Below are 14,645 nucleotides of genomic sequence, written 5' to 3'. Positions count from 1 at the left end.
GAGAGGCGGACGAGTTGGTTCGGATGGTTTTGTTTGCCTGTGTTTGGTGTTTACCAGTGTTTATATTTACTCTCTCTGGCACTAAGCCAACAAATGCAGCCTTCTTGACCAGGAACCTCCATTTTAACAAAGATTGGTTCATTAAACAACAAGCAAGGTTTAAATAAGTGTTTTTGGACTTCAGCGGGCGAGGCGGTGCGGGTGACCCCTGGACTCGAAGCCTCGGTCCTATAGAAACAGTAAATCTAGAGATTTTACACTCAGATGAGCAGCAATAGATTAATTTGTTTAATGCTGACACATACAAAGAGCCCCTAATCTGCGCTTTCATCAGTGGCTTTGGCCGTAGAGCCATAGAAACGCTGTTATTTTTACAAAGACACCCTCCCACACCCACCACCATCACCCCCCCATACCCCATTTTAGCCCACCTGCCCCACTACAGGTGCATATTTTGCACCCATTGGCACCCTGGCACAGGAAATGCAGAAAGGCTGGGGTCAAAGGTGACAGCATGTAGGAGGTGAGAGAGTGAGAGAGCAAGAGGGGGAATGAGAGAGTGAGAGAGCAAGAGGGGGGGGTGGAAGAGTGAGAGAGAAAGAGGGGGAATGAGAGAGTGAGAGAGAAAGAGGGGGAATGAGAAAGTGAGAGAGAAAGAGGGGGGATGAGAGAGTGAGAGAGAAAGAGGGGGAATGAGAAAGTGAGAGAGAAAGAGGGGGGATGAGAGAGTGAGAGAGAAAGAGGGGGAATGACAGAGTGAGAGAGAGAAGGAAAGAGAGAGAGAGAATGAGAAAGAGGGAATTAGAAGGACAGAAGAGAGAGAAAGAAACACAAAGAGTAAGAGAGGAAGGAGACATAGAAAGTGAAAAAGAGGGAATAAGAGAGAGAGAGGGAATGAGAAAGAGGAGAGAGAGAAATACAGAAAAAGAAAGAGTACGAGATGGAGGAGAGATATAGAAAATGCGAAAGCGGGAGCAAGAGAGTGAAGGAATGAGAAAGAGGAGAGAGAGAGAAATGCAGAGAAAGAGTGAGAGATGGAGAAGAGAGAGAGAGAGAGAGAGAGAGAGAGAGAGAAGATGATGATGTATAGACTAAGAAGTTCCACTGCAAGTCGTTTTTCACTACTTTCACTTCTTCTGAAGTCAGTGCTTCACTGGGCCTCATTCTCCAATATCTCCCCGAGTTTGTTCCTAGGTCAACGTCAGACTCACGACGTGTTCTTAAACCGCAGAAATGCTCTCACCTCTGTTCTCTTGAGTGTGTGTAGATTCTGTTCTTAGCCAAGAACAAATCTCAAATAAGAGAACGCCAGTGAAATCTTCACTAAATCTGCGTTAGTGGATTAAAAGAAGAAATTTCTTCTGAAGAACGAAAGGTGAATGAGGCCCAATGTTCCGGTAACATATCCTTGCTCTATAGTGTAACAGTCCTGCAACTGAAGCTTCTCCTTCATTCTTGTGTTCCCTGTTTTAGCTGCGACTGACACAGACAAGCCTTTTCTTTTCTTCCAGCACCAAAGCCATGTTATAATGTCTGATGAAACTGCACTGGGACATTTTCAGAGCAGCTAACTCACAGTCCATTCACAAACCGCCCAATGTTTAGGTGAAAAAAACCCATTTAAAGAACTTCCTTGAATGGGAGGAGCCGGAGAAAAATGAAAAAGCAGCAGGTGGATGATTGTACACGGCTGACTGCACAGCAGAGAGAGAAGGATAAATAAAAGACGCCCTTGCAGAAAGAGCATTCACCAAAAACGCCGCGCCAAGGTCTACTCGGCTAATTAGGCGGCTAGTGAGTTAGCCACACACGACAGTCCGGCCTGATGAGGCCCAAACAGTTAGCTCTTCTTTTTTACAATCGTTCCCCTCGTTTGTTTCTCAGATTCTGCTGTGTAAAGACTTCTTCTTCGTGATTTAACTCTTTGTGTGACACTAAACAAGTGTGACTGACAAGCGCCAGTCCTAATTAGCTAAACTGAAGCTTAATGTTTTAGCAAAACGTCAATGTAGCTGCTGGATGTGGGCAAGTTAGCAGGCCGTGAAGCTAAATGTGTGGTATTATTATTATTATTATTATTATTATTATTATTATTAAAACTCCTGTTTTTCCATGTAGAAATATGATAAATGCATATATATCATAAAGGGTCAGGCATGCATTTCAAAATATAAGCTGTGCACAAACGCATATCAGTCATTCTCGGTTTGGAGGGGAAACCATGTCACAAAGGTTGCAGGGCTTACAAAGGCACTCAAAATATTAGACACAGCTCCAAAAGTCTGTATGTACATTTACACAGAAGATTTAATAATACTTCTCCTTTATGATTTGGTGGTTTTTAATTTTTTTTATCCTAATTTACATTCGCTCTGTGTAAGTAAAGCAGCTCATCACAATCAATGTTCAACATTTGAGAAAAACATTTTAATATAAAGCAATGTTTTTAAGGTTTAACTTTTGTATAAAACATATTCATGTTTACTTTTTGTATGATTTACAATAAACTATATTAAGACAAAGTCATCATGTTGATCACTGGTGATATCAGGGCTTTTATATTGTATGTTAACATAGTATTTTTACTATAATACAGAAAATGTATCATATCATCATCTCTTATATACAGTTACAGATATTTACAGTATATATATATATATATATATATATATATATATATATATATATATATATATATATTTTTTTTTTTTTTTTTTTTTTTTTTTTACACAACAATATATGATTGAAATATACACTTTTTGAAAGTGGCCAATTATATTATAACCATATATGTCACATGAATGTCCATTTGTGAGTAATATTAGCTAGATATTAGGCAAAGGCATATATGCTAATATATGTACTATTTAACCTCTATATTGCTGTATTTCAGATTTCAGTATCAATTGTTCTCAGTAATGACCTAATCGACTTAACACTGGCTCCTGTGTAGAAAGTAGTGCAGGTTAATGCAGAGTTTAAAGAGCAACTGCAATGAAGTGTAATATAGCTGTAGTTAAGTGCAGCATTATTAATCAAATCTGCAGGGATGCGTTTTCCACACCTCCTTCAGTCTTAGAAGTTGGTTGGTTGTTTTCTGAAACACATTCAGTGATGTTGAGGTCTGGACTCTGGGGTGGTCAGGCCATTGATCAGCTTCTTTGCTGGACATGTCCATCTCCTTTTCTCAGTGAGGTTCTTCTTGAACAGCTACACATCCTTTCGGACCCATAGCACTGAGTTGTCTTCTCACAATGAAAGGATGGACAGAAACACCTGTGGATGTTTTCAGATCTGAAGCAGCTTGATTTTCTCCTCTCTCACAAAGATGAAAGCTTTACAAGGGAATTCCACCAGCTTTTCAAAACATCTGCATGATTCAGTGTGTCAGATGTAAACAGAGTCATTCAGAGTGGATTGGTGTGAAATGGTTAAGATTTCTTTACAGTGGTGGTGATAGGAACCAGGGGTCCCCATGACTACAACAAAATATAGACATTTTGTTTACTATCAAAACCACCAGTGAACCTACACGAGTCTTCTGAGTTTTATATGGAATGTTGATGATGGTAAAATAGTGGAAAATCAGAAAAAAATTGTTGTCTTTGGCGACTATTCTATTCTTAGAGCACCCTTCATGGATCCCTCCTACATGACTAAATGAAAAAAAGTTGATTACAATACATTTTAGGCCAAAACTTTGCCAAAAACATTGTCTTAGCCATCAGGCAGTGAATTCATAACCATGTCATGTAGTAACTTTCTGTGAGGGAGCTTTTAGAGGTTGACGTCTGGTTCCTATCACCACCACTATGAACCATTCTGATTCGGTAAGTTTCTCTAGAAGAGAACGTTTCACACCAAACACTCTGAACGACTTTGAGTTCCTCTTTAAGTCTTGTTTATCCAATGGAGACAGTTTTGCTGGTCTACCAGGCGTTCCAGGTGGTCATTAGGAGTCTCTCTATTCTCTATATAGCTTTTTTTATCTCTTTCTGAACTAGCAGTTTTGAAAGCTCCAGTTTTTTTAATATGTGTTTGTTAATATTAGTCTTTGATGCCGTTTAGAAGAGATATTAAATCAGATATTCAATATATCTCTCACAACATATCCTCTCCCCCACCCCAATTGAAAACTCTGGTGGTCTTCTCTCCCTCGAGGATCAACAAACATGCAACAAAATAAATAAATAAATAAGAAAAAAGTTGGTCTGCCCACCAACACTGCACTCCGGGTGACACGCACCGTCACTTCACCATGCCTCTAACTGTTTTTAATCCAAATAAAATCAAGACTAATGTTTCATTACCAGATATTTTTTACATAATGATCCTTGTTCTGTGGGCAGGCGCGATTTTTTTTGTATTAACGTAATTAGCTGCCACTCGGCGCGCACAGGGTCCACGAGGTCTAATTGCCCCCGCAGCATGATGGGAAATAGCGCCAGGGTGTCACGCCGGGCAGGGGCCGCTGGGGGCCCGAGCAGAGGCGGATAATTATGGGATGAATTTCACTTTAATACACGGTGAGCTGCGTGTGGAAATGCAGATAGCGGAGCTTTCTGCCTAATGGCTTCTGCCTCTGGAGCCACTTGAGAGAGGGAATGATCTGAAAGAGCGTTTAATTAACACATGCTCTATGATCCAGAGAGAGAGAGAGAGAGGGAGGGAGGGGAGAAAAGAGAGAGAGCGACACAGAGAGAGAGGGACAGAGTCCATGAATGTGAGTGAGTGAGGGGAGAGGGAGTGGGTAGCTGCGAGGGAGAGTGTCAGAGAGATAATGTGAAAATAGAGGGAGCGAGGGAGAGAGACGGTTTGGGGTGAAAAGCTGGAGAGGTGAGCAGAAAATGAAACATTTCCTGTGTGCATATTTTTCATATGCAAACAACGCAAGTCTTTTCCCATCATGTCTCTGCCGGGGCGTGCAATTTGGCAGGCCATTCCAACACTAACTGTTCACTTTGTTAGCCGAGTAATGTATGATTATGCGCGGTGTGCTGATCGCAGGATCGCAAGTGGAGGTTAAAGGTGTAGTTCAAAGAAAAATCAGATGGGTGCTGTTTTAGTCATACACCAGATTTCAATCAGCCAAGATGTGTTTGGTGTCTGAGATTGCATGTTCTCCCCGTGTCTGCGTGGGTGTTCTCCGGGTTCTCCCGTTTCCTCCCACAGTCCAAAGACATGCAGTCAGGCCAATTGGACGTGCTAAATTGCCCCTAAGTGTGAGTGACTGTCTGTGTCTGTCTGTCTGCCCTGCGATGGACTGGCGACCTGTCCAGGGTGTATCCTGCCTTCTGCCCGAAGACTGCTGGGATAGGCTCCAGCACCGATACCCCCCTCCGCGACCCTGACGGAGAAGCGGCTTAGAAAATGGATGGATAGATGGATTTCTGAGATTAGAGCTACGAGGCTATTGTGGCTAACAGGTAATGGTTCAAGCCAATGCTGAGTCATCTCTAACAGACTTATGTGGTGTACATTAGTACATTACATTAGTAAGTCATCTCTAATAGACTTATTTATGTGGTTCCTAAGACTATATGGTAATAGCATAGCTAGAACATTAGTGCTAAGTAATCTCTAATAGATTTGCTTATGTGGTTCCTGACACTATATGGTACTAGTATAGCTAGTACATCGGCATATGAACCGCGAGCTAGACTTTTAGTTCTGGCCATAAAAAATAGTCAAAACTTTTCAATACAAGGGAAAAATCTACCTCTACAAAACCGTTAATTTCTGCTGGCGCACCCTCTAGTATGTTGGTGCTAAGCAACATTTTTTCGGCCTTTTTATACACTTAGTAAAAGTTTTTTTACACACAGTAAAAGACGTTTCATGTTTTACTTGAAGCTTGTAACAGACATTAGCACATATATGAGCTTGTATCAGTTTACGGTGAGTCTTTCAGTGAAGCCTCCTGCTGTAGAACTGCTCCCGATATTTTCTGTTCTTACCACCTACCCGAAACGTTGCTTTGACTAAGACTTGTATTCACAACAAGTTTTTTTTAAAAACTTCCAAATTATTAACCTAACACATAAGGTGGTCTCCAACTGTGGCCCTGGAGTGCTACTTCCTGCAGGGTTTAGTTCCAACCTGTGTTCAGTGAGCTGTCCTGCCTTTACTTAACACTGATGCATCTAATCCAGCCAAACAGGGACTTGGAAAGAGGTTGAAAGCTGGAGCAGCTGTGGCAAATTGTGGTTGGAGGTAGCCTCTGCAGGAAGGTAGCTCTCCAGGATGGAGACCACTTGTGGAAGGCCTTCAGGTCCTAATCAATGAGAGAGCTTGATCAGCTGTATCTACCAAGAAACCACAGATAATGCTATGACATGTTCTAATATGCTTTCTTAATACTCATATTATTGTATTACCAGGGAGTAAACAAAATTGTGGAAGTTTAGCATGTAGAGATTTGTTGTGGTGGAGCATGTATTCGAGGACCAAAGTTCATTATTATCAATTTGTCTCATGTAGTTAGTGAATGTTGATTTATATTGGTTTAAACAAGTAGTTGGCCAGGAAATTCAATCAAATCTGCCTTCCTATGCTTGGTTCTGAACGTCTATCGGTGACCAATCATCTGCTGAATGCGATTCAGTCACCAATCATCTGCCAAGTGATTTAATTCCTGGCAAAGTGCATTAGACTGTAAGGAGTTAAAACCTCTATTTCCTCTCTAAAGACAATCAAGCCACACTGTTTTAAACACTGTGATAATACAGCATGATGTGACAGCAAAACGGAAAATTAAGTTATAAAGTTGACTTAAAAAGGAAAAGGTATGCAATCAGGAATCATTTATACACTTAATATATAATTAATAATTATCTGTAAGTTTGAAAATACACACAGCATAGATGAAAAATATCATATGTAGGTAAATCTATGACATATGATGCATATTTATTGCTAAGTCTTGTGAGAGTTTTTAAGAGTTGTCTAATCACTGCTATTGCACAGAGGCAACAGAGTATCAGAAGGTGTTGAGCAGTCTGTTATCTAGTGCTATGTGCAGTAATCAGACATTGATGTCAATGAGTGTGAGTAGGTTTGTCATTACTGTGTATGTGTAGCATTGTCATTACTGTTTGTGTGTATTGTCCTTTCCTTATGTGTATAGCATTATCATCCTCATGTATCTATAGCACTGTAATTACTGTATATGTCTGGCATTATCATTATTATATCTGTATAACATTGTCATTACTGTATGTACATAGTGTTGTCATATTTGCATGGTGGTGTCATCATCATATGTGTATGGCATTGTCATTACCATATGTATATAGTGTTGTCTTTACTGTATGTGTTTATTGTTGCCATTACCGTATGTGTATGGTCTTGTCATTACCTTACATGTATGGTGTTGTCATTACCGTACATGTATGATGTTGTCATTAACATACGTGTATGGTGTTGTCATTACCGGATATATATGCTGTTGTAATTACCGTATGTGTATGGTCTTGTCATTACCATGTGTGCATGGTCTTTTAATTAACTTGTGTGTATGGTGTTGTCATTACCGTACCAGTATGATGGTGTCATTACCGTATGTGTATAGTGTTGTCATTACCGTATGTGCATGGTGTTGTCATTACTGTATGTGTTTAGTGTTGTCATTACCGTGTGAGTATGGTATTGTCATTATCTTGTGTGTATGGTGTTGTCATTACTGTATGTGTATGATGTCATTACCATATGTGTATGGTGTTGTCATTACTGCATGTGTATGGTGTTGTCATTACTGCATGTGTATGGTGTTGTCATTACTGCATGTGTACGATGTTGTCATTACCATATGTGTATGGTGTTGTCATTACTGCATGTGTACGATGTTGTCATTACCATATGTGTATGGTGTTGTCATTACTGCATGTGTATGGTGTTGTCATTACTGCATGTGTACGATGTTGTCATTACCATATGTGTATGGTGTTGTCATTACCATATGTGTATGGTGTTGTCATTACTGCATGTGTATGGTGTTGTCATTACTGCATGTGTACGGTGTTGTCATTACCATATGTGTACGGTGTTGTCATTACCATATGTGTATGGTGTTGTCATTAGTGCATGTGTATGGTGTTGTCATTAGTGCATGTGTATGGTGTTGTCATTACTGCATGTGTACGATGTTGTCATTACCATATGTGTATGGTGTTGTCATTACTGCATGTGTACGATGTTGTCATTACCATATGTGTATGGTGTTGTCATTACTGCATGTGTATGGTGTTGTCATTACTGCATGTGTACGATGTTGTCATTACCATATGTGTATGGTGTTGTCATTAGTGCATGTGTACGGTGTTGTCATTACTGCATGTGTACGGTGTTGTCATTACCATATGTGTACGGTGTTGTCATTAGTGCATGTGTACGGTGTTGTCATTACTGCATGTGTATGGTGTTGTCATTACTGCATGTGTACGATGTTGTCATTACCATATGTGCATGGTGTTGTCATTAGTGCATGTGTACGATGTTGTCATTACCATATGTGTATGGTGTTGTCATTACTGCATGTGTATGGTGTTGTCATTACTGCATGTGTACGATGTTGTCATTACCATATGTGTATGGTGTTGTCATTAGTGCATGTGTATGGTGTTGTCATTACTGCATGTGTACGGTGTTGTCATTACTGCATGTGTACGGTGTTGTCATTACCATATGTGTACGGTGTTGTCATTAGTGCATGTGTACGGTGTTGTCATTACTGCATGTGTATGGTGTTGTCATTACTGCATGTGTACGATGTTGTCATTACCATATGTGTATGGTGTTGTCATTAGTGCATGTGTACGATGTTGTCATTACCATATGTGTATGGTGTTGTCATTACTGCATGTGTATGGTGTTGTCATTACTGCATGTGTATGATGTTGTCATTACCATATGTGTATGGTGTTGTCATTAGTGCATGTGTACGGTGTTGTCATTACTGCATGTGTACGGTGTTGTCATTACTGCATGTGTACGGTGTTGTCATTACCATATGTGTACGGTGTTGTCATTAGTGCATGTGTACGGTGTTGTCATTACTGCATGTGTACGATGTTGTCATTACCATATGTGTATGGTGTTGTCATTAGTGCATGTGTACGGTGTTGTCATTTGCTGTGACTTTATAGTGTTGCATTACTCCTGTTTTTTTGAGTTTGTGTAGTGATGTTCACATTGGTCCACTTCTGCAGCGTTGCTATGCGTGTGTGTGTGTCTTACTGCTATGTGTGTGTGCGTACATATATCCGGTGTGTGTAGATCTGTAGAACGCTCTTGGCAGTGAGTATCTCTCCCTCTCTCCCCCTCTCGCTCCCTCTCTCTCTCTCTCTCTCTCTCTCTCTCTCTCTCTCTCTCTCTCTCTCTCTCTCTCTCTCACTCTCTCGCTCTCTTGCTCTCTTGCTCTCTCTCTCTCTCTCTCTCTCTCTCTCCTATCTATCTCTCCACTCTGCTGGAGCTAAAAGCCCTGGAACGGGCCGGTAATTGCCCAATTAGGCCTGTCGCTCTGCGCCCTGCTCCGCGCTCCCCGCGCCTCCACGCCACCGCCGCACCGATAATTGGGCTGAAAGCAAACGAACGGCCGGCAGACAAACAAGCTACTAGAAAATAATTACTTGGAGTGTTTCTTTTCAGTTGCTGTACAGCGGATTTCATTATCGTGAATAGCCACTAAAGCCTGCTCGAAAAGCTGGTAGTTGTCATTTTCATGGAGACTTGATAATGACATTAATTTGTCTTAATGGCTGGTTCTATTGTTATAAATAGGAAAATGAGCTGAAATTGTCGTTGCCGTGGCGAGCAGAAGGGGACTCCACCGCGCTCCCGGCGGACATGAAGAGATAAATTGGTGTGCTTGTCAAATTTCCAATAATTTGTTATGTGGACCATGAGTAATGCCAGTGCCATTAATGCTCATTTTCCCCCAAATTCATTACTGCCCTTTTTTCCTTTTTATGTTTCTAATACCTGAAGCCCATTTCTCTCCGCTTCAAGTGCCTACACGAGGACTAAACTTACCGGCCGGCTGACGGAGTAAAAACACACACATTATGCATGCTTGTACACTCATGCAAGGCACACAAGCGCGCGCTCACGCACACTAACATGGGCCTACAGATTGTAATGTGCATGCTGACACAGATACACATAAACAGATGTTCATTTCTTTGTCCATAGCTGCACATCTGTCTGTGCACTGTAACACAAATCAATTAAACTAACTTCAAAACAAGAGAAAACATGGCCTGAACTGCTTAACATATGAGTCTATCAATCCACACACACATACACACTTTTTTCACCTTGTTTTTTTTAACACCTCCTTGTTTCCTTGATTCTACACTGATTGCCCGTTTTATCAGCTCCACTGTTCTAGTAGTTCTACAGTTATGGATTGTAGTCCATCTGTTTCTCTGTATACTTTGTTACCCTCTTCTTCAGGGGTCAGGACCCCCACAGAGCAGGTACTATTAGGGTGGTGGATCATTCTCAGCACTACAGTAACACTGATGTGGCACTGGTATGTTAGTGTGTGCTGCGCTAATGCAAGTGGATCAGACACAGCAGTGCTGCTAGAGTGTGACCATGAAGGAGGACCATCCTGTGACCATGAAGGAGGATGACCAACACAAACTGTGCAGCAGCAGATGAGCTATCGTCTCTGACTTTACATCTACAAGGATCAACAAGGTAGGAGTGTCTAATAGAGCGGAAAGAGAGTGGACACAGTGTTTAAAAACTCCAGCAGCACTGCTGCGTCTGATCCACTCACACCAGCACAACACATACTAACACACCACCACCACATCGGTGTCATTGCCATGCTGAGAATGATCCACTACCCAAAATGGTTAATCTTGTTTTCTGTTCAGTATTAAAAATAAAAAGTATGTTCACAAAAATTTTTTTCTTGCTTTACTAGCTTGTTAAAAGTATGCGTACAAATCTAGTTTTCATTTCTTTTTCTCATCTAATTCTTAGCTATCCAGGAAAATCTGGCTAAGATAAGTAAATCCGGTAAAGTTCTACAAACTGAAGGGTCTTGTGCCGAAAAAGCTTCCTAGCATTCCCAGTGTTTTTTGTTAGCTTCTGTTAAACAACTCGTTTTTCTAATTGATAAATATGAACCTCTATGCAAAATGTTATTTTTATGTCATACACTCATACATATGGTTTTACAAAGGGTTTCTTAGTAAAAGCAGTGGTTCTATTTAGAACCATGAGTTCTGTACAGAACCATTTGCAGGCTTAAGTGCTTTGCATTGTGAAATCATTCTCCAGATTGATGGAGAGTGTGTTGTATGGTTCTATGTAGAACCTTTTTGAAAATGATTCCATATAGCACCAACAAAGGTTCTGCTGCTGTGTACAAGCTTCACACTGTAACAACTGAAGATTGCTTTTTGGTGCTATATAGAACCGTATACAACACATTCTCCATCAATCATCTTGCAAAGAGCCCATTAAGCATGCACCTGGTTCTTTGAGTGTTTAAGGTTTTATGTAGTATAGAACCCAGTTTTTAAAGAGTGTACTCTTAAGCTTGGCATGTATCAATTGAAGAACACTTTTGGGTGCTATATAGAATCATCATGCAAAGAACCATTTAATCATGCAAACTAAACAGAACCATTCCTTTACTAAAGAACTCTTGGAGAACCATCTTTTTTAAGAGCGTGCTGACCACTATTCTCATGTTCAATGTGAAGTTTGCATCTTACATGTTTCTTATTCTCACCATGTTGGAGTTTAGTGTTGAGGTTTATCAGGTCAGTTGGGGCCATGAACACTAACAGACTAGAAAACAGCGTGAAGCTGAGAAATGACGATTCTAGCCGTGTTATCAGTACAGCACATAACAGTCCATCTAATGAAGCTGTTTTAACCGATACCAATACATTTTATAAGGAAGAGTATTTGAATAAAGTTAACCTGACTAATTCTATAATCATCAGAACTTGTAAGAGTAGAGCACTGACCACTCAGTGGACACCATTTACACTGACTGGTTTGTTTGAGTTCACCTGACTCACTGCACAGGTGTGGATCACTGAACATTAGAAAGTACACTGTAAAAAGTGGCTGGTCAGATCCACCTATAAAAAAATTGTGCTCACACTTTGTATTAAGTGTCTTTAATAACTATGTAGTTATACATGAACAGCATATGCAACAACACTGTAACTATTGATGATTTAGGCACTGTTATGGCATTTTGACAGACGCAACTTACAATTTGATCGTTTTACACAGGTGGGCAAAGGCAGTGTTAGGAGTCTTGCCCAAGGACTCTTATTGGTATAGTGTAGGGTGCTTACCCAGGCAGAGAGTGAACCCCAGCCTACAGCATAGAAGGCAGAGGTGTTACCCACTACACTACACCAACCACATAAAATCGAAGGTTTTCAGGCAAGGGGGCACCCAGATTTGAACTGGGGAGCTTTTGATCTGCAGTCAAATGTTCTAGCACTGAGCCATACCCCCCTGCTACCCACTGTTACAGATGGATTACAGAACTACTGCCTATGTAATTACACATGGGTATCAACTTCAGTTTCACCTCATGTAATTACACAAGTGTAACTTCTTCAGAGATTACACCTTTAATGAATTTCATAAAAGTTACATGTTAAGATAAGAGGACGTCTGCTGTCCTGTCACTTTACAGAACGGTTTAAAGCTGAAACTGGTTACAGTGTCACAGCACTACCAACATAAATGCTAGCGAAATGTTAGGAAAGCAGATACAGTGTCTTAATATCTGTTATTACATATTTCCTTTTACTGCTGGGGTGAACAAACACTTGTGTAATTACATAAGGTGTATTTCTGTAATCCATCTGAAACAGTGACTAAATCCCAGTAGACCACACACGCACACGATATATACACACACAATATACACACATTCAGAATGCAAACAGTTCCTAAGTGCAATACAGATTTTATGCAACTTTTATTTTATTATTATCCTTATTTTGTTGTAAATAGTCTAGAGATTTAGCTTTAATTTTTTATTATTTATAATGTTGATAATGTTTATAATGTTTCCCGTTTCTATTACTGAGTGCCTTACTCCTGTTACTCTGCTGCTGCTGTAATACTGTAAATTCCCCCACTGTGGGACTAATAGATTATCTTATCTTATCTTATCTTAAATCATTAGTAGTTACAGTGTTGTTGAATATGTTGTTAACATGTAACTACACAGTTATAACAGACACTTAATAAAGTAGGAACAAAATGGCTATGAACTAGTTTTATTCATCTAAAAAAAACACTGAAAGAATTGTTCATTCAAAATATTCATTTATGTTGAATAAAACTAGTTAATTTACTTGTTACCACATAAAGTCATTTTTAGGTAGATCTGATGAGTCATGTTTTACAGTGTGGCCATAACTTAGATTTAAGGTTATTTAAGCTTCAGCCTGTTTATTTCTTTATTTACTTGCTTATTTGAGGCAATAAATTAGCATGATTTGGACCCACCTAGGGTAGGCTGCAACATAAAAGTGGCTCCCCCAACTTCCCATTACCACCCCCCCAAGACCAATCACACTCAAACCCATAGTACTAGTTTTTTTACTATAGAATGTGGAAGCTTAAGCTTCAGGAGTGGTCTCAGCCAAAAGAACAACAAAAAAAACGTATGCCTCCCCAAATCAGCCAACTACCTACACAAAACAAAAGAAACAAAAATACAAAAACATAACCTAACTCCCTCAATAAAAACAAAGACACACCCCAAAAGGAAATAAGGCCACGCCCCCTATGGCTTCCAATCTAGAAGTCCAAGTCTGTTAATACAAGGCTTCACATACCACCACAGTGGACAGTTTCACACAACACATTAGACTGTGTTTGAGTGTGATTGGTCTGGCAGGTTGGTAATGGGGAGTTGGGGGAGACACTTTTATGTTGCAGCCTAAGCTGCAGCAGCAAAGGACTGAAGAACTGAAAAGCTCGAGTAAGAGACTGAAAGGTCTAGTTGAGATTAAGCCACGGAAAAGTGGCCAGCCTACCTTTGGTTGGGTTTGTTTTGTTTTTGTGTGTTTATTTGGATGAAGTAAAGATATGGCTGCTGCAACCCTGAACCCTGCCTCCAGCATCCTCCTTGAGCTCAATTACTTTGAGCTGTACATTAATGATCAGGACTTTGAAGACTGCTTTTTTAAGTTGTTGCTGATGTTGCAGGAGGGTATTGGTCTGATGCATTATAGGAAACAAGAAAAATGAGACCATCAAATGTCCTGCTGTCTACTATAAAGGACAAAAAATGAATAATAGGCAATAGACTTATTTTATCCTACAATTACTGAAATTCTGAAACTTGCTGCTGTCGGAAGAAAGTTTTTGTGACAGTTTTTCACATGATTTGAAAATACCTGTTGCTCTTTACACTGTTTGTAAATTTCATGATGAATGGACCAAAAGAAACGTAAAGTAGGTTAAAAGTAAAGTATGTAAAATGTAAAGAAAGTTACCATTTTGGAGAGACAATGTTTTCTTTCAACAGCAGCAATATATGTACATATATATATATATATATATATATATATGTGTGTGTGTGTGTGTGTGTGTGTGTGTGTGTGTGTGTGTGTGTGTGTGTAGTCAGTTATTTTCAGTGCAAA

This window comes from Pygocentrus nattereri, chromosome 23 (genome assembly GCF_015220715.1).
Source record: "Pygocentrus nattereri isolate fPygNat1 chromosome 23, fPygNat1.pri, whole genome shotgun sequence".
Taxonomy (NCBI): Eukaryota; Metazoa; Chordata; class Actinopteri; order Characiformes; family Serrasalmidae; genus Pygocentrus; species Pygocentrus nattereri.
This window is presented reverse-complemented; position numbering follows the sequence as displayed.